Here is a 22,264-nt window from a genome sequence, read left to right as displayed (position 1 = left end):
GCCGAGAAGTGTCAGCCAGTTCATTCCAGCATGAACATGATAGAGCTATGGGAGGAGAGGTCAGTTCCTCCAGCCAGCACCAAGAAGGACAAGTAAGCATCAAACAGCAATTTATCGACATTAAAAGGAGGAGTGATCCTATTAAAGTACAACTGTACAATCATTTGCTGAACCTGGCTCCCACCAATCAGCAAAGACTCATGTCTGCCTTTGATGTAAGTGAAGGCAAAATGATCATGAGTCATTTCATGCCCACAGCTCTTCATCCCCAATCTACCTCGGATTACTTAAGGACCAACATGGAGGTTCTGGCTAAAGACATACACCCTATGGATAAAATCGAACTGCATAAACAAACTGGTGAAATGGTGTATGCCTCCTTGGCAGATGAAACATTGGAAAACTACAAATTGAAGAGCAGCCTTGATAATACAGCCTCTCAGCTGGAATTGGAGAGAGCATCATCACAAGCCAAGGACAACAGAATCAAGTCCTTGGAGGAGGTAATTATAGAAATAGGACATGATCCTAAAGATGTTAAAGGTATCCAAGAACTATTGAAGATAAGGGATCAAGACATGGCTGCCTTAAGAAAGAAAATCAAGCTCCCAGCCACCATCCATCCTCAAACAGATGAAGTTGCTCAGCAAAGGCTAGAAAAGGATACTACGGATTTAATGATATCCTTATACAAGGAGCTGGTTCGGACTCAGGACCAGCTAGGACAATCAGAAGCTGCAAAGGCAGCATTACAGACAGCATTGAAACAGAGAGAAGAGGGTCAAACTTCCCAGCCCCCTCCGGAAGTAATCAATCTTGAAGAAGCTCCTCCAACAACTACTCTTCCTCCTCAGCAGACAGGAACTACAGCACCATCTACAGCAACAACTACGCCAACAACAGAGCAGACTCCTAGTCTGGATATGCAGAAGCTGCAAGCTGAGATCCAAGTTCTTGAATCCCAAATGAAAGAGCTTGATGAAGTCAAAAGGTCTTTGACTAAGGTGAATGAAAGATTTGACAAAAGCAAGCAGAATGAGGCAGCAAAGGAAAGAGAGGTAAAAGCTCTAAAAAAGAGAATAGCTGAACTAGAAAAAGAGCTTGCACTAGAAAAAGTAACAGCAGAATTAAAAGCAGTCCTCTGGGGCAACATTGGTCGATCCATCACCAAGCAGTGGCAGTATATCGAGACTATGGATGAGCAAATAGCACTCATCACAAAGGCAAACAAGGAAAAGACAGATGCTGAGCCAACTCAGCAGGGCTATTTACTCACCACAGCGGCAATCACAATCACCGATGGCAGACCCAAAATACAGCGCACGAGCCATAAAGTCGGGTTCTCTAGCATTTGATCAAAGTATCCCAACCGACTTAGCAGCTCCCAAAGGCCAAAATATCTTCTGACAGAACATCAAGACGCCTTTATTTTGTATTCAATGCTGTAATAAATTTCTGATAAAAATATCTCAAAAGTTGGTGAGAACATTAAGTCTGAGATAACTTAGAACTCAGATATTTTTTGTAAAATCGTATGTATATATTCGCCCCGCACATAAGCTTAAGGGGTTGTTGTTATTTTCATTTTGGGTATCTCATTTGCTGTAAAAATTCTCAGAGGAATAATACAAAGGGTGAATGGAATTTCCAAAGCTTGGCGTACCTTGATGCATTGTGATGAATGGTGAACGTTGCAGGATTCCAGAGTGTTTCATAAAACAATAAGTCTTTCTTAAATCTCTGTGTTACATGTTTTCGAGTCTTTTGTTCTCTTTTATTGTTTAAATGTTTTACACTTAATAGCAAAGTAGAAGAATAGTTCCAGGATTTAATCACTGATTACCCTGAACTCAAACCGAGCTATTATCCATGTTTTCTTCAGATACAGTGAAAGAAGTGTAATTCTTAATTGCTGCACTTTAAAACTATATCTTTTGCAGTGATAGACATTCCCAGGGATTCAAGTTTTGCCCCTGAGACATCTATCCGTTTCTCATACCTAGTTTGGTGGAAATACTTAAATACTTTAGTGAAAATTCTTAATTGCTTTCACTGGTTTTTCCACCTGTTTATGTTATAAATCAAAATTTTGTTGTATGAAGTATCCAAATGGCCCTGTAAGTTTCACCAGTTCACCTCAAGGTTTCTAGACACCTACAGCCATAGACTCCATTGCCCAATGATATTTGACTCTTTGAATATTATATCACAAGACCTGAAAGAAATTCTTCAACCAAAACATAAACAAAACCTGTGCATAACACCTAGCCTAAAACCATATCATAAACAGATACAAATCATAAAGAGAGAGCCCTCTCTGATCACAGTTTGGCTAGAAACGGTGATCAAAAGATTGGTTAGTGGTTACCCCGGCCGTATTCCCTTGGGAGTCATAGGGAACAACCTGGGTGTTAACATAATTGGCGACTCCACTGGGGATTTCCTAAAAATTTTCCAATTACTATCTATCTTCCAAAGCTACCATCAAGCCGGAAACTAGCCAAGAGGCCTTAGAACTGTTTCTGTGATACAGGGACAGCTTTAGGGAAGAGCTAATTAGGGAATCTTCATCCTAGCTTTGGAACATATATAGCCATTCCAAAATTCACATCCAGTCCTTGCATATATAGAAGCTTCCTGTACAAGTTCCAGAGAGAAATTAGAAGCTGGCTCCCAAAAGAAACCCAAGGCACACTAGGGCAAACCCTGACCCTAATCAACCCATCATTGTTGACAATCCAAATATCATTCCAAAGAACATAAGGAGACAGAAAAAGCAGGAGAAGCCTGCTGGTTCAGATATAAGTTCAGATCAAACTATCCTCATTCCCACTCCTTGCAAAGTTCTTTTTCGCTCCACACCTAGTCCTTCTAGTTCACCATCAACACCTCAAAGCCCTCCTCTCCCATCTTCACCATCTGCACATACTCTTTCAACCAGTTCCCCGCTTGTTACCCATACCATTAACCCTGTCACACCTGTAATCCCTGTTGTTCCATTTGCTCCTGTTAACCCTCTAAACCTCATAAACATGGCTAACAGGTATGCACCTCTGCAGATACCAGCTAATGCTCCAGCCCTACCCCAAGACTACCAAACCAAAATCTCATTTTTTGACTCCCATGGCCCTTTGACAGCTGTCCAGCATGCTAAGAAGATGCAAGACCACTTTGAGACCTATGAAATAGATGATAACAGTGTCAGGATGAGAATTTTTGTTCAAAGCTTAACTGGGGATGTTAGAACTTGGTTCAGATCCCTCAATGCAAACTCCATTGCAACACCTGATCAGCTTTACGAAGCTTTTACTGAGAGATGGGAAAAGAAGAAAGATCCTCTCCACATACTTGGTGAATATAACACTATTAAAAGAGGTCCCCAAGAAACAGTTTTGGAATATTGTGCTAGGTTTAACAATGTATATAATGCTATCCCACAGAACTTAAGGCCCCCTCCTGATTTGGCCCTGTATAACTTCCCTGACGGTTTTGATTCTGATATGGCCTATCAATTGAAAGAAATAGATCCTCCAACCCTTGCAGAAGCTCAAAGGGTTGCAGTCACTGTAGAGGCTAACCTAATTGCCAAAAGAAACAGAGCAAAGTTGGAAAAGAAGACTGGCTTCAGAGAAGAACCCTCAGGTTTTGATCAAAAGCTGGATGCAATACTAAACAGCATGAAAAGATTGGGTGAAAGAGTGGAATCAGTTGAAAGAAAATCATCATGGGAGGCATCACAAAGCAACCCTCCTAGAAACCCGAATTTTAGGAGAACTCAGAACCCAAATATAGGAAAGACAAGTGCTGACCAAGACATTAGACCCCCTTTTCAAGAAAACTATGCAGAAACTCCCACAGCTAATCAGCTCAGTGAAGATCCTGAAATCAACTTAATGGGTTTGGATGGTAAAAGCCATGTTTTTTTAACACAAGAGGACCATGAGGAGGATGAAATCAAAACATTCCAAACCAATTCAGGAGAATCTTTTGACTTCAAACAAGGATATGATACTGCTGTCTATGAAGTCCATAAACAGTATAAACTGAGGAGTAGGACTGTGAATGTAAACCAGCCCGACAAGATAAATGATAAACAGAGGTCTAAAGAAACCATGGTCACAGAAACTAATGACAAAATAAACTTGCCTACAGAAGAAATTGTAGTTGAGGAGGTTACTGAACTACTGTCCCCACTACAACAGCCCATGGCAACTTCGTCCTCTCACCCTAATCCAAACATTACCCCTCAAGACATGAGTACAAGGGGCAGGTTTCAAAGTCAAGATGAAATCCAACAAGAAGAGTTAATAAACAGAGAAAGGACTGTTATCCGTGATTCCAAAACCCAAGTTGACAAACCTTTTGACCTAGGTACAGAGATTGGCAAGCTAAAAATAGCAATTCCTCTCTCAGAGCTAGCCAAGCATGACATATACAAACAACAGATCAAAAAATCCCTTCAACTCACTACTAGCAAAGATGATGTAAATGTGCTAGATGACACCCCAGAATTACTGTTCGGCCCAGAGGTAGATGGAAAAACAGTAGTCACAGGGGTTTTACCTTTTTATGTCAGCTTGCATATACATGATAAAATACTGCATAATGCTATGTTTGACTCAGGCGCCTCTCACAACCTTATGCCAAAAGCAGTCATGGAAAGACTGAACTTGGATATAACAAGACCATACAAAGACCTGTTTTCTTTTGATTCTAGCCAAGTCAAATGTTTAGGCCTAATAAAGGATTTATGTGTGTCCCTGGTTCAATATCCCAACAAGACCATTCTAATGGATGTTGTAGTCGCTGATATCCCACCCAAATATGGGATGCTGTTATCAAGATCATGGGGAGCCAAGCTCCAAGGTTCCCTGCAATTAGACATGTCATATGCCACTATCTCTGTCTTTGGGCAACCAAAAAGACTGTACAGGGAAACACTCATGAAGTATATGGTCAGCAGTGAAGAAAAGCCTCAAAACTTTCCAATATATGCTGTCCATTCGGACATAGACTCCTTCATCCTCTTCAATGACAGCACAAGCCTCTCAAACAATGACATTAGGACCGAAACACTCATACAAGAACAAAACATTGATCAAGCAAGTATCACCTGCCAAACATCAATCAGCCCAACAATACACAGTATCCCTCCTCTAGTTGTCAAAGATTGTCAAACAAGTGATGAAATTATCCTAGAAAACAAATGGGAAAGGAAACCCCAACTCTTGCTCACATTGCCATCCCATGAACAGAATTTTAGATCTCCTGTTCAGCAAGATATCCTGTGGGTCCTAGAATTTGATGGGTCAGTAAACAAATTAGGGGCAGGAGCTGGAATTTGGATACATAACCAAGAGAAAGGCTATGCAGAAGGCAGGGCTTATAGGTTAAATTTTAGATGCACTAATAACATGGCAGAATACGAAGCTCTGTTACTAGGTCTCAAGCTAGCAAAATCACTACAAGCTCCTAAACTCTCCATCATGGGAGACTCTGATCTAGTAATTCAACAAGTAAAAGGAAATTTTGTCACCAATGACAAAAGATTGAGGTCCTACAGATCTGCTGTAATTGAAATATTAGAGACCTTCTCTGAGTTTGTTATCACAAAAATTTCAAGGGGCCACAATCTCCATGCACACAGCTTGGCAACGTTTGCCAGCACCTTCAAATTCCCATTAGAACCCAATAACTGTTTCACAGCCGAGGTCAAATACAGACCCTCTATTCCAAACAATGTCAAAGAATGGCAAGTATTTGAGGATGACATGCAAATAAACAATTTTTTAACCTTGCAACAAGAGTTCACATGATTAAATATTGATATTGATGGAGCAAGTCAATCACAAATACTTGAATCAGCAAGTCAATCACAAATACTTGATGGAGCAAGTCTATCACAAATACAGTTTCAACAGTCTGCTCACCCAATGTCACCTAGAACAGCAAAACAATTACTGAGTCCAACTATTTTCAACAATGAAAACATTCAGCAAATTCACCAAATTGACTGTGAAAAGATGAGCAGCGCTGAAGCTGAAATCATACAACTCAAAGACAATTTCCTTCCAGTAGGCCTTACCCCATTAGAAGACATTTTTGATTCAAATGATGTCCCCAGGAAGCCAAAGATGCAGCCATTAGATGCAGCAGTTGAAGAATGCAACATTGGTACTATTGACAAGCCTAGAATAATAAAACTATCTGCTTCTTTTCCCCCTGATCAAAAACCCAAATATATTGACCTCTTTAAAGAGTTTCAAGATGTTTTTGCTTGGGGTTATGAGGATTTAAAGTCCTATGACACTTCTGTCGTCCAGCATACCATTCCCCTCAAGCCTAATCAAAAACCATTCAAACAGAAATTGAGAAGGATCAATCCTGTGCTCCTTCCTTCCGTTGAAAAAGAATTACAGAAAATGTTCAAAGCTGGTATCATAGCACCAATCAGGTTCTCTGAGTGGATTTCAAATTTGGTCCCTACAAGAAAGAAAACTGGTGAGATTAGACTTTGTGTAGACTTAAGGAATTTGAATCAAGTATCACTCAAAGATAACTACCCTTTACCTAAAATGGATCATATTCTTCAAAGAGTAGTAGGGGCTTCAAGGATATCATTGCTTGATGGATTCTCAGGCTTTAACCAAATCCTAGTACACCCTGATGATCAAGACAAAACTGCATTTACAACCCCATGGGGGACTTTCAAGTATGTAAAAATGCCCTTTGGATTGAAAAACGCAGGGGCAACGTTTCAAAGAGCAATGGACATTGCTTTTGCAAAAGAAATTCATGACTTCTTGGTCATTTACTTAGATGATCTTACACCCTTTTCAAAATCTGACCAAGAACACTTGAAACATTTGAGACAGATTTTCATAACATGCAGGAAATATGGTATTTCCTTAAACCCCAAGAAGTCATTATTTGGCTTGGAAGAAGGGAAACTCTTAGGACATATTATTTCAAAAGATGGCATAAGAATTGATCCAGATAGGATACAAGCTATCCTACAAATGCCTCACCCAAGGAATGTCAAGGAGTTGCAAGGATTCTTAGGAAAAATCAACTTTTTAAGAAGGTTTATCCCAAACTTAGCAGAACTAATCAGACTACTAAACAATATGCTAAAGAAAGATTCAAAGGTCAAATGGACTGTTGAAGCAAAACAAGCCTTTGAAAGTATAAAATTGGCCTTGACTCAAACCCCAGTGTTAACCAATCCTCAGTTTGACAGAGAGTTCATTATCTTCTCTTTTGCCTCCCAACATACCATCGCTGCTGTTTTATTACAGAAAGATGACCAAGGGAATGAGAAGCCTATTGCCTTTTTCAGCCGAGCTCTTAGAGATGCCCCTCTAAAGTATCAAATTATGGAGAAGCAAGCCTATGCTTTGATCAAAGCTATTAAAGACTTTAGGATTTACATCCTTTACTCCCATGTTGTGGCTTATGTACCAAGTCCTATTGTCAAAGACATTCTCACCCAAGAAAACTTAGAGGGCAGGAGAGGAAAATGGATTGCAAACATACTAGAATTTGACATTGAAATAAAACCTACCAAGCTGATAAAAGGGCAAGGTTTGGCCAAATTAATGACAGAAACAAATTTCCAAGCCTTAGATATCAACCAACTGGACAGTGAAACAGAGCTGGCGACTCCAAAGATCAATGTAGCCTTTGAACAATCTCCTTGGTACTCTGATATCTGCTATGTGTTACAAAACCTGTGTGCTCCCCCAGGACTGTCCAGAACTAAGTGTAGGTTCCTAAAAATGAAAACATCTAGATTTTGTGTGATAGATGGAAATTTACTTTGGAAAAACCATGAAGGTATATTGCTGCACTGTTTAATGGAGAATGAAACTAACAATATCATGCAAGATTTCCACGCTGGAGACTGTGGTGGACATCTGTACTGGAAGTCCACTGTGGACAAAATATTGAGGGCTGGTTATTACTGGCCCACCATGTTCTCTGATGTTAAGAAATTCACCGCCTCATGCCACAAATGCCAACTCTTTGAGGGCAAAAGACAGCTGCTGCCACTTCCTTTGAAGCCCATTGCAACGGAGAGACCTTTCCAACAATGGGGCTTGGATTTCATTGGGGAAATTCATCCCTCATCTTCAGGGCAACACAGATGGATTTTAACAGCAACAGACTACTTCACCAAGTGGATTGAAGCTGCCCCATGCAGACAAGCAAATGATTCAGTAATTATTCAGTTTTTGGAAAACAATATACTGGCTAGATTTGGCTGTCCAGACAAGATAATAACAGATAACGCTGCTGCCTTCAGATCCAAGAAAATGGTGAACTTCTGCCATAAGTTTCACATAACTTTGGGCCATTCTACTGCTTACTATCCCCAAGGAAATGGTCTTGCTGAATCATCAAACAAAAGTTTAATAAATATCATAAAGAAAGTGCTGGAAGAGAACAAAAAGAACTGGCATAAGAAACTAGTAAACGCTTTATGGGCAGATAGACTAACAACAAAAAGATCAATTGGGACCAGCCCATATGAGTTAGTCTATGGATTAGAAGCCAGATTTCCTTCATCACTAGGAGTACCGGTTATGAAGCTTCTGCAAGAAAGTCAAGCAGAGCCAAATGATATGCAAAGGAGAATTAATCAGATAATCTGTTTACAGCAGACCAGAGAACAAGTTTTCAGCAGAATGCAGAAATTACAAGAGAAACTGAAAAAGGCCTTTGATAGAAGAACCAAAGCAGAAGATTTCAATGTGGGGGACAAAGTCTTAAAGTGGGATGCAAGAAGAGAAGAGAAAGGAAAACATGGAAAGTTTGACTCTTTATGGAGAGGACCATTTGCTGTCCAAGCAGTACAAGGTAACAACACTTACTTCCTTAAAAGTCTGACTGAAACTGACTCGGATGAAGGTCCTGTCAATGGCAGGATGCTGAAGCACTACTTTGACTATTCCCCATGAGTGGAACCTAAGGATTCACTGTATATATGCAGATGTACATATGGTTTTCTGTTTTAGATTGTAAAATACAGTTTTCCAAGTAATTCACCAACCAGCAAGAGACAAATAGAACCAGAGGTTTTCCAAGAAAGAAGCACACAATTTGACACATTAATGCAGCAAATCTCAAAGACTGGTATGGGCAGCTAAAGAACAAGGCAATCTGACCTGCTGTTCTTGGTCTTTCAAAAGAAAAACCATCCCCATGTGGAGCCACTGTTGGATACCTATACCAATAGGTTTCATATTTCATGATTGGCAAGGGAAAGTCCAAATATGCTCTGCTTTGGTATCACAAAGATCCCATATTTCCTAAAGAATAGAAGGTGTGTAAAGTGTTTCAATGGTGATGACCTTGTTCCAATTTTGATGGATGATCCAACAGTTTAAACTGGGTCATGCCATATTTAAATTTTCTGTTTTAGAATAGAGAAAGGAGTCTGTCCAAACTGTTCAATCTTGGCAGACAAGTAGTTTAGGTAGAGAAGAAAAGGTTCCCAACAGCTTAATCTGGGACCTTGGAAGAGATAAGGGTAGAAGTAGATAGAAAAGGAAAAAGAAAAGCCAAAGAAAAGAAAAGGCAAGTAAGGGTTTGCAAGTCCAAGTGCACCCTCCAATGGAGAAACAAAAAATGCTAGGAAAATAGCTGGGTAAGTAGTTGTGGTTGCAGAAAGGGCATTTTCACCATTGCACATATGTCAAAAGATGTATTGCCAAGGCAAAATCTATCAATAGACAAAGTGGTTAATTCCATCAAATTGCAGCAAGGAGCATGACTAACCTCCCCTTTCCCCCTTCATTTCATTACTAACATTCCTTTTTTCAGCTGAGATTCATGGAGAGAGATCATGGTTTTATGGTGGTTCTTGTTCATTCAGAAGCCACATTTCTTGTCTAAAATCTTTTCATTTTGATCTACTCTCAAAACTAAATCAATTTCAGATAAACTCAGTGAGATCCCCTTCATTTGCTCCCTCATTCATATTAACCTCTAATTCTACTATATAGCTCCCCTATCTTACCCTTCCCCTAATAGTATTAACACTATGGTGTATAAAGCCCCAAATTCTATAAATACTCCTCCCCTTGGCATTATAGCCATATGTTCTTCAAAAGGAACCAAAGTGACCTCTGGTCACCTTGGTGAACCTATCACGTCCCATTCCCCCTTGCTACAAGCCAACTTGCTCCTCAAACCACCATTTGCATTGAAAAAACCCTTATAAACCCTCTTTTACCCTTAAATCCTTTGCAAAAATTACCCAAAGTCTAAAAAGCCCGCCTCTGGCACATTTCCAAAAGGCTAGCGCGCAGTTTGTTTTAATGGAAAAACATTGAAAAAACATCAAAAAACCCACAACCCAAAGTTTTCTGCCCGCGCATATACTCTGAGCACGTTGTTGCTCCGCCCACCGTCAGATCAGGTCCCGAGGATTCGACGATCCACAGCAATATCGGAGCGGCCCCCATGGTGGTCCTTTACCGCCCGAGAAAGTGACGTTGCGTCACGTCACGGGCAGGCCACGCGTCAAACAATAAGGGCTCTCGGAGCCGGGTCTGACATTTCTGGGACCGTACCTAAACCGCCCCGAGAGACCGTAGCGGCTAGCCTTAACCGTAACCGCTACGGTCCTAACCGCCAACCGTTTTCCAACTGTATACCGCCACGTCACGCCCGCTTGTCCTTGTCTCCGTTATTCGTCCACCTCACTGATGACATGGCTGCCACCTCATCGCCCCCATGGACCAATAGTTTACCGCCACGTCACCCGATGACGTCAGCTGACGTCACCTCACCTTGGCCTACCAATGACGTCATGCTGACGTCATCACTAAAAAGCGCCAAAATCATAAAAAAGCCCATATTAAGCCAAAAAACGCCTATTTTTCCCATTTTTGCGCGTTTCTCTACTGTTTTCTCTGCATGACCGTTTACGTCCCAAAACTCTGCCAACCTGCTCAGTCGACCAAGGCGACCTCCACAGCATCAACCTTGCACGCGTGCACGACCTCTGTTCGTAAATTACCAGGTATTTTTCGTTTTCTATCCTCCATCCACCTACAATTGTTGAACTTTGAAGAAGATCATGGAGACTCCCATTGCTCTCAACATCAAGCCCCTCAATGCCCCTCACCAGGAATTGGAGTGGAAAGCCCTGGGAGATATGGATTATCAAATGCTGGACTGGTTTCTTATGGGCTCCAAGTATAATATCCAGATGTTGAATGAGTTGAAAGCCCAACACCTGAGTGGAGCAGACATCTTGGGGATTTGGGACTCAAACTTGCCCATCTACAACCTCCCCCAGGTAAATCCTATGCCAGAGTTGGTTTACAGCTGCCAGGAATGCTATGACCCAAACCAAAGAGCTGTCATCAGCCCCACAGGCTCAGTCCTGTTCCACATCACCCCAGAGAGTATTAATGAGATGCTGCACTTCCATATTGCCAAGCAATTGACCCCCCTCCATATGCAGAATTTGATAAAGAAAGGGAACCAGCTGTCAATTGAACAAATCATTAAAATCAATCAGTTGTTTGTAAAACCAGGCTCTGAATCCATCAGAACTCCTCCTATTGGATATCAGTACTTGAATGAATTGGGCAGGATGTTAGTGGATTTGATCAGCTATGCCCTAGGATTCAAGGGAATGGGGGATGTGGACGAAAGCATAATGGCAATGCTGTCTCTATTCTCTCCTGGTAAGCCCCCAGCTGTACATTATGATTATGCTACACACATTGCAGATAAAATCCATGACCAGTTTATGAACTTGAAGAGGGAAAGACTATTCAGGTATACCTCATACATATATCACCTGTTCTTGTTTTATCAGCCAGCCACCTTCTCTTTTCCTTTGAAGCAACTCAATGCCCAGGGAAATCCAAGATCAGTTGTGTTCTGGACCTCTGTTTTTCATCATACCTCTGTATCCCCTTACACATACTCTGAGTTCATTGACTTATTCATTTATCCAGCCATGACAGTATTGCATGGTACTCCTCCTCCTAGACTAACTGATGATATGAGAAGAATTCTCCATTTGAATAAATCCTACAGCATTGGTAACTGGTACCTCTACCAGAACCACACAGTCATCAGAATATATGGCTGTGAGTTGACCCCTTTTAGGTTGCCAAGGTATGTCCCCATGAGGCTTTTTGCCTTGGAATATTTCAGACAGTTTGGCAACTCAGACTACCTGCATTTTCAGAGCAAGAACAAGAAATCACAGCTAAAGGTGAGAAGCCAGCTGGGTCCTTTCCTATATAACAGAAAAGAGGAGGGATGGAAAGAGGCAAACACTATCCTGGAAGGCCTCAGACTGCAAACTAGTTTTGAATGGATACCCTACGACCCCAATCATTTTGTCTCCCTCAGGAGGATAAAATACAAATTGGGTAGTTATGCACACAAGAGACAACCTGAGATTGAACAGTATGCCAATGCATTAAGCTGGGAAGAGGGTACCTTAGAAGAAGAAATAACTGCTGAAGAGCTTCTAGAAAGAGAAGCTAGAAATATACAAAAGGAAGCTGACTTAGAAACTTGTGGACAGGTTCCCCTCTCATACAAAAAGCAGCTTGGAGCAGCTACTACATCATCAACAACACAGCAGCAAGCTGCCGGGAAAACACCACAAACAGCCTGTAAAGATAAAGGGAAACAGGTGGAACAGCCACCTCCATTGACAGAAGAGCAAGTGGAAACATTGGTGCAACAGCAAGAAGAGATGGAGCAGCAACAAGAAGGGCAACAGCAAGAAGAAGTGCCACTTAAGGAACAGCAACCCTTGCAGCAAGAAAGGGTGATTGAAACTCCTAGTTCCACTAAGCAACAGGCTCAGAATATAGTGCCTCCTAGGGCAGAAACTACTTTTGATGCCTCGGTCCTCCAAACCCCACAAAAGGAGGACTTAACCAGGAAAAGAGATAGAGAGACTCCCCTGACTTCATCCATCAATCAGGGAGAGAAAAGACAAAGATTAAATGACTTTCCAGAGGATGACATAGCAATAAGACAAGCAATGGGCATGGGTCCACCCAGCCGAGAAGTGTCAGCCAGTTCATTCCAGCATGAACATGATAGAGCTATGGGAGGAGAGGTCAGTTCCTCCAGCCAGCACCAAGAAGGACAAGTAAGCATCAAACAACAATTTATCGACATTAAAAGGAGGAGTGATCCTATTAAAGTACAGCTGTACAATCATTTGCTGAACCTGGCTCCCACCAATCAGCAAAGACTCATGTCTGCCTTTGATGTAAGTGAAGGCAAAATGATCATGAGTCATTTCATGCCCACAGCTCTTCATCCCCAATCTACCTCGGATTACTTAAGGACCAACATGGAGGTTCTGGCTAAAGACATACACCCTATGGATAAAATCGAACTGCATAAACAAACTGGTGAAATGGTGTATGCCTCCTTGGCAGATGAAACATTGGAAAACTACAAATTGAAGAGCAGCCTTGATAATACAGTCTCTCAGCTGGAATTGGAGAGAGCATCATCACAAGCCAAGGACAACAGAATCAAGTCCTTGGAGGAGGTAATTATAGAAATAGGACATGATCCTAAAGATGTTAAAGGTATCCAAGAACTATTGAAGATAAGGGATCAAGACATGGCTGCCTTAAGAAAGAAAATCAAGCTCCCAGCCACCATCCATCCTCAAACAGATGAAGTTGCTCAGCAAAGGCTAGAAAAGGATACTACGGATTTAATGATATCCTTATACAAGGAGCTGGTTCGGACTCAGGACCAGCTAGGACAATCAGAAGCTGCAAAGGCAGCATTACAGACAGCATTGAAACAGAGAGAAGAGGGTCAAACTTCCCAGCCCCCTCCGGAAGTAATCAATCTTGAAGAAGCTCCTCCAACAACTACTCTTCCTCCTCAGCAGACAGGAACTACAGCACCATCTACAGCAACAACTACGCCAACAACAGAGCAGACTCCTAGTCTGGATATGCAGAAGCTGCAAGCTGAGATCCAAGTTCTTGAATCCCAAATGAAAGAGCTTGATGAAGTCAAAAGGTCTTTGACTAAGGTGAATGAAAGATTTGACAAAAGCAAGCAGAATGAGGCAGCAAAGGAAAGAGAGGTAAAAGCTCTAAAAAAGAGAATAGCTGAACTAGAAAAAGAGCTTGCACTAGAAAAAGTAACAGCAGAATTAAAAGCAGTCCTCTGGGGCAACATTGGTCGATCCATCACCAAGCAGTGGCAGTATATCGAGACTATGGATGAGCAAATAGCACTCATCACAAAGGCAAACAAGGAAAAGACAGATGCTGAGCCAACTCAGCAGGGCTATTTACTCACCACAGCAGCAATCACAATCACCGGTGGCAGACCCAAAATACAGCGCACGAGCCATAAAGTCGGGTTCTCTAGCATTTGATCAAAGTATCCCAACCGACTTAGCAGCTCCCAAAGGCCAAAATATCTTCTGACAGAACATCAAGACGCCTTTATTTTGTATTCAATGCTGTAATAAATTTCTGATAAAAATATCTCAAAAGTTGGTGAGAACATTAAGTCTGAGATAACTTAGAACTCAGATATTTTTTGTAAAATCGTATGTATATATTCGCCCCGCACATAAGCTTAAGGGGTTTTTGTTATTTTCATTTTGGGTATCTCATTTGCTGTAAAAGTTCTCAGAGGAATAATACAAAGGGTGAATGGAATTTCCAAAGCTTGGCGTACCTTGATGCATTGTGATGAATGGTGAACGTTGCAGGATTCCAGAGTGTTTCATAAAACAATAAGTCTTTCTTAAATCTCTGTGTTACATGTTTTCGAGTCTTTTGTTCTCTTTTATTGTTTAAATGTTTTACACTTAATAGCAAAGTAGAAGAATAGTTCCAGGATTTAATCACTGATTACCCTGAACTCAAACCGAGCTATTATCCATGTTTTCTTCAGATACAGTGAAAGAAGTGTAATTCTTAATTGCTGCACTTTAAAACTATATCTTTTGCAGTGATAGACATTCCCAGGGATTCAAGTTTTGCCCCTGAGACATCTATCCGTTTCTCATACCTAGTTTGGTGGAAATACTTAAATACTTTAGTGAAAATTCTTAATTGCTTTCACTGGTTTTTCCACCTGTTTATGTTATAAATCAAAATTTTGTTGTATGAAGTATCCAAATGGCCCTGTAAGTTTCACCAGTTCACCTCAAGGTTTCTAGACACCTACAGCCATAGACTCCATTGCCCAATGATATTTGACTCTTTGAATATTATATCACAAGACCTGAAAGAAATTCTTCAACCAAAACATAAACAAAACCTGTGCATAACACCTAGCCTAAAACCATATCATAAACAGATACAAATCATAAAGAGAGAGCCCTCTCTGATCACAGTTTGGCTAGAAACGGTGATCAAAAGATTGGTTAGTGGTTACCCCGGCCGTATTCCATTGGGAGTCATAGGGAACAACCTGGGTGTTAACACTACGATTGAATTCATGTGAACTGGATTAATCTTGATGCGTGAAGTAACCAAAAGTAATAAATGATTGCTTAAAGACCGTTTTAACTAGATCAAACCAGTAATAAGTGATTCCATCTGTAATAAGCGCAATAAGGGTATTCCGATCTGTGCGGATTTGGCATAGCGTGAGGCTACAGAACAGCGCGCGAGCCCCAAACCACATCCAAGACATCCCTAGGGTGCGAAAACCTCGTTCCAGCACCCTCCCCTGCTACCTCGGGTGAGACCTTAGTCTATCCTTCGCGGGATGTTTCCGAAGGGGCCGGTAGCTGCGAGATTTGTTTGGCTAAATAATTCTTCCGAACATAGGTCAAGCCCATATAAGCCAACAGTTCCTTATCCATGTAGTCCATGTTCTTGTTGCATTTGCATGGTGTTGATCATGGTTGAAGTGATGTCGCCATGCGAAGGTTGAGGGTGTTGTTGTGGAGTATGTCTTCGCGTGTGTATGGTTGATTATGCATTGTTATGCACGTTAGTGTTCACATGTTATCAAATGCACGTTATGTGGTTGTTGTTGTCATCCATGAGGTCATGGTTTGTGTAGTTGATGTGGTCATGCATTGATGATTGGACTCTAGCTAGAATGGTGTGTATATGGTTTTGTACTCATGTGTTATATGTATATATGTAGTTGTTATGCACGTATAATATTGGTTATAGTTATGCATGAATAGTAGGTCAAAAATTACTTTCGAAGTCATTGGTATGAAAATTTAGGTATCATGGTGCTATTGGTTGTTATGACGCTAATGTGTTGAATGAGGTAAAGAAGGAGATGAAGATCATCGAAGTGAAGTTGCAACATTGGACCTCGAGGCGAGAGCATGTCATCATATAGGTTTGTATGTTGGGCATGTATGTATGTAGGTTAAGGATTGTTATATGCATTAGGGTTATATACATTAGGTTTATGTACATGCCTTTTGATGTTATGGTTACATACATGATAGATGATAGTTGATTAGCATAGTCATATCCAAATGAGTCAGATAGTCAAGAATAATAGTAACATGTGGTTGTAAGCATTGCTATTATTGGTTAGGTTAGATAACTTGATGATTATTTTATATGATATGTTGTTGATGAGTATGTTATAGGTTAACTTACTGTTGCTATATGGCAATTAGCTTGACGATTAGGTTTTATGTTGTTGATGAGCATGATATATAGCTTATTGTTGTTATGTGCTATTAACTTGATGATTATAGTTATTTCATTGAGATCTTGATGTTGTAATTTGGATTGCGCATATGTGTGATGGTTATGTTTATTACATTCAAGATATTGATGTTATATGTATTTTTCTAACCTAGGTTGGCCTATGCGGATGGTTAGGGTTATGACATTCAGGTATGAGTCGATTTATTGTGTTGCATTGTGTGTTACTAATCTAGACCGATCGTACATGTGTGATTGTTATGCATAATTGATAAATTCTTATGAGTTTATGATGTTAACATGTTAGTTAATTAGTGTTATGGATATTGTGATCTTATTTATGTTTGAGTTGACATGTTGTAAAGTTATATCTTTCTAACTAGATTGATTGTGCATACAAGATAGTCTCCCGTAAGATACATTAAGGTACGAGCTTTTTTATGTCGTCTATTTAGTGTTTGAATGGTTGATTATGTCGTGTATTTGAGTTTGAGTGTTTCGTGTCTATCACGTCATCTAGTTGATTTATTTAACATGGTATATGAGTATGCGTTCCAATGATCTTGTTTTAAGATGATTGTACTAATACATATGTGCTGAGACAATTGATAGGTACTTGAGTGTAATAGGTGATAGTTATAGCATTATGTTTAATGACTATGAGTTGAGTATGGATTATGACATGTTTGTTAGCCTTGGTAAAGGTTAATTTCAAATTGATAGATATGATTGTCTTGATATCTGGAACATGTGGTTGACATGTGTAAAAAATTGTAGGAAACATGCTTGGTATTAGCATGATAGGATATCAATTGATGTGTTTAGATAACTAATAGTTGGGTGATGTGACAACATATAGTAAGCCTCGATTGTAGCAAGGAAAAAAGGGTAAAAGAAAGGAATTGGACAAGAATTCCTTTAACTATGTTTGGAAACCCTAATTCCAAAAAAATGATTGCTTTGCATACAAGAAGTCTTCTTAAACCTAATTTGTATGAAATTATGTGGATATGTGCTATATTCATGGACATGTACTTGCTAGGTATATTAGCTAGTCCCTAGTTACATTAGCTAGTCCCTAGTTACAAGTGGATTGTCAAGGGAATTGGAGTCCCTTGAGAGATGGTGTGGATGTGTTCAGTTGCAAGAAATGTGCTTGGCACAACAAGGTAAGGTAACTAGTGTATTATTATGATTATTTATGCACTTACATTTATGCATTGATGGCACTATGATGCAGGGGATTGCATGGCGAAGAGATTTCCATGAAATCTTGAAGAAGGCTCTAGTTGAGTTTCCTTGGGAACCATGGGGATTGATTCATGGTGTTTGTTGTTAGTATTGTGCTTTTGCTTTTTTTTTTATTTGCTTGCACCAACCTTATTTGTGTATAAAGTATGGCCATACCACTTCATTTGCGGAGTTGTGTTGTTATTGGTTTTCATGGTTTTCTTCTTCTTGTTGTTTGCATTCATTCCTTTTATGTTTTGAGCCTGGGGAATTGGTTGGGAAAGAGGAAAATTTGATGGAGCTTGGGGAGAGCTGTGTGGTACCCAATAGGTAATGTAATACATGGATGGAGCTCGATGCATGAGTAAGTGCAACAGAAGGTGAGACTATGACAATTGGTTGGATTGGTTGGGTCCATTGGTGTAAATGGACGATAGCAAGATAGTCATGAGAAAGGTAACTGGAAAAGGTAAAGTATATAGAACTGCGGTGCTGGATGGTTTGACTAAGTTGGGAACAGTGGTTCTCATTGTTGTGCATGAATCAAGGAAGTTCTCTTAACCTAGACCTTATGTTATCTGGTAATTATGTTATGATCATGACTATGTTGATGTTTTTATATGTATACATGTATGTCTGTATGTCTTTGTCTGATAGGATCATGATTGTTTTATTCCAAACGTTTATTTACATGTATCTACGTATCTATGTCACTGTCTAATAGGGTCATGAGGAATTGTTCTTGTGGAGGAATGATTGCTTACATAGGAAAATGACATGAAGAGGTTCCTGGTCTTACAAGGAATTAATTAGGAATAGTAGTCATGACAAATGTATGAGGTCAGTATCATGTGGGTATGAATTGATATTGTATGCTTGTATTATGCCTATGTTTATGTTTGACAGGTAACGGTGAGGGATGCATCAACAGAATGAAATTTGTGTGGTCCTTGGCATGCTAGGATAAACATGGATGGCAGAGAGACACTAGAAGCAAGGTTACTTGGTAGAGGTAGTGTGGTTTTGGATGTGTGGTATTACTATTGTATATGTTGTACATGTTGCATCTGGGATGATTGTTCACATGCAATATTGTGCATATGTAGTGTGTGTACATGTTGTTTACGCAATATTATGTACAAGGTGTTAGTGCAGATAGTTTTGTATGAATGTTTCATATTCAATAATGGGTATATATGGTGTTATGTACATGTTGGATATATGGTGTTATGTCATATTGTACTGTGTGCATGATGGATATGCGGTGTTGTATGCATATGGTTCTTTGTGCATGTTGGATATGCAGTGTTGTGTATAGATGATGCTATGTACATGTTGGATATGCAGTGCTATGTACATGTGGTGTTGCATGCATGTTGTGCATGTGGTGCTATGTACATATGGTGTGGTGTGCATGATTGTACAAGTGGTGCTGTGTGCATGTGGTGTTGTGTACATGTTGTATAAGTGGTGTTTTGTGAATGTGGTGTTGTGTACATGTCATGCATCTGGCACTGTGTACATTTGGTGTCGCGTACATGTCATGCATCTGGTACTATGTACATTTGGTATTGTGTACACATTGTGCAGTTGGTGTCGTGTACATGTGATGTTGTGCACACATTATGCAGGTGGTGCAGTGTACATGTGGTACTGTGTACCTTTTGTACTTATGGTACTGGTGCACGTGTGGTATTATGTTCATGTCATACATGTTGTGTTGAGGGAATGTGGTACTAGGTATGTGTATGTATTGTGTGGTGTTGTACATCGGGTATAAATGTATTGTCTTGTGTTGTACGTTAGGTGTAGGTGTATGTATTATGTATGTATGTATTGTATTTTATGTATGTATGTGTGTATGTACATACATAAACACCTACATGTATGTATGTATGTATGTATGTGTGTATGTATTGTATTTAATACACTGCGTGTAGGTGTATGTGTTGTATGTCAGGTGTAGGTGCATGTATTGCATGGATTTGTATGTCTTGTGTGGTCGTATGTGTGTGATGCACACTATGTATTTGTGAACCTGGTTAAGGAGAAGGCACTAGGTGTTTGTCAGGTGTGGCAACTGATTTGGTGCGAGTATGAAATAAGAAAAAATGTAGAAGTAAGGATCGATGAAGGATAAGTATCGATAGTTTACTTCAACTTCGTTATGCATGTGCTTTATGATGATTATGGGTGATCTATGATTCTGGTATATGATTATTATATGTGATCTCTGATTCTAGTTTATGATGGTTACATGTGATTTATGATTTTGATCTATGATGGTTATGGTTTGAGCTAACCTGATGTGATATTTTTATACGTGTTAATTTGGTCAAATATGCTAGTTTGACTTGTTGTGATAGGAAGCAAGCAAGATTGCAAATGTACCTTATTGACAAGCTACCAATGAGGTATGATGTGAATTTATTTCAATTTATTTTAAATCTAATGGAAGTTATGTGCTTGGTACAGGAATGCATGAAATGCCCAGTTGGGTGATTAAAATCAACTGCAAGAATCTGCAACAACAAAAGGAATTGGAAAATGTAGTAGTATGTTGGTAAAGAACTTCAGGAATAGGGCCATTGTGGGACACTAGTACCCAATAATTTCCATTGATTTCCATGAGCATGCTATGACCGGTATCATGGTTTTCAGGTAGGTACATTCCTTGGTTTTTTATCTTTCAATGTGAGAAAGTCTTGCTAAGGGATGGACTGCCCGAGATGGGGGTGCAATAGAACTTGGAAGGTGAGTGACTGCATGAAGGGGGTGAGAATATTTCCTAAGGGACTATGTAGAAGAGAAGGGAAGGTCACTGATGGATTTGTTTTGGTCATTAGCATTGGCATATGGAATCACTTGCACATTGGGGGTGCGTCCTAGAACAATGTGTTGGTAACTATTCAGTGAGAGGACAAGTGGCATGAGTTTGTGGCACTGGACATTGGATGCAGATTTGACTTTGCAGTGGATTCTAGACTTCCTGGGAAGGAGGTGAATCCTGGTATTACTTTGAGGGTGGAGGTGGTGCAAACATCATATATTTTTATTTGCTTGTTGAGAAAATGTGCATATGTGTATATGTGTGTATTATTGTAAATACTGTATTGAGATGGAGGTATAAAGCTCATAGACAATATGGTTATTTTCTAGTTGAAGAAAATGTGTATGTGTATATGTGGATTGTAAATACCGTAATGAGATGTGTTATAAAGCTCCAGTAAATGGTATTTTTTTCATGTTTCAACAGTGGTCATTGTAAATATTGCAACAAGATATGTTATAAAGCTCCATGGACAGTATTTTTTGTTTACAGTAGTCTTGTTGGTATACATGTCATTTAACATTGAGTTCGGTGTTCCCCCAAGGGGGAGGGTTCTGTAACAAACTTGTTGAAAATTCCATGTAATAAAAGTTTAAAAAAATAACCACGATCAATGGGACATTGATTCCAAGCTGAATGGTGGGCATGACATCTTAGTGGGTGTTCATTTAGTTGTTTATGGATAAGGAAATTAACAAAGGCAATGGCTAAGGCTTTGGAAAGATAAAATGGCATTTTTGGCACATTTATTTATTAAAATAAAGGAAATTAGGAGAAAAGGAAGGTGAAAGGTCACAAGTTGCATGTGAGGAGGAAATTGAAGGAAAATAATAGAAAATGAAGAAAATACAGGCCTCATTAATAAAAAGGCTTATGAGGATCAGTGGGCAAGACTTTTGTCAGTTCAGTATTATCTCTCTCTCTCTCTCATACACTTGGATACTTAGAGTTTTCTTGGAGTACTTTTGGAGGGTGTGGCATACTTGGATTATTGGAGAAATAAGGCAAAGGAAGAGAAAGAAAGCGCAAGAAGGCATCAACATCAACAACTACATCATATTTTCTTGCAGGTACTGAGTTGCATGTATGATTTCTTCACTAGTTTGGACATGCATAGAATATGCATTTGGATTCTTAGTCATGATCTGTCATTGTCATGGAGGTTACCTAGATTGACTGTGGGTTTCCTAGCCTTGCCATTTCCTCGATAGCCATAGTGATTGTGGGTTTACTTTCATGATTTGTTTTTAGTTGGCTCTCATGATTCCTTAGCTTGGGTTGAGTTACTAGTTCCTAGAAGCCCTGGTTTGAAAAACTCTCTAGAATCCCTTGGTGGGTTGAGTTACTAGTCCTAGAAGCATTGGTTGGACAAGCACTCTGGAAGCCTTGTGGGAGCTGTGGGCTGAGTTACTAGTCCTCGAAGCCTTGGTTGGGACAAACGCTAGAAGCCCTAGAAGGCTTGGATGGAGACCAATTCGATGATGGTTTTGTGATTTCTGACCATGAGGTGGAATCAATGTTTGATGGGTTGAGGTGGATG

This window comes from Pinus tabuliformis, chromosome 1_2 (assembly GCF_031772625.1).
Source record: "Pinus tabuliformis cultivar Carrire ecotype Pingquan chromosome 1_2, CPIR1, whole genome shotgun sequence".
Taxonomy (NCBI): Eukaryota; Viridiplantae; Streptophyta; class Pinopsida; order Pinales; family Pinaceae; genus Pinus; species Pinus tabuliformis.
This window is presented reverse-complemented; position numbering follows the sequence as displayed.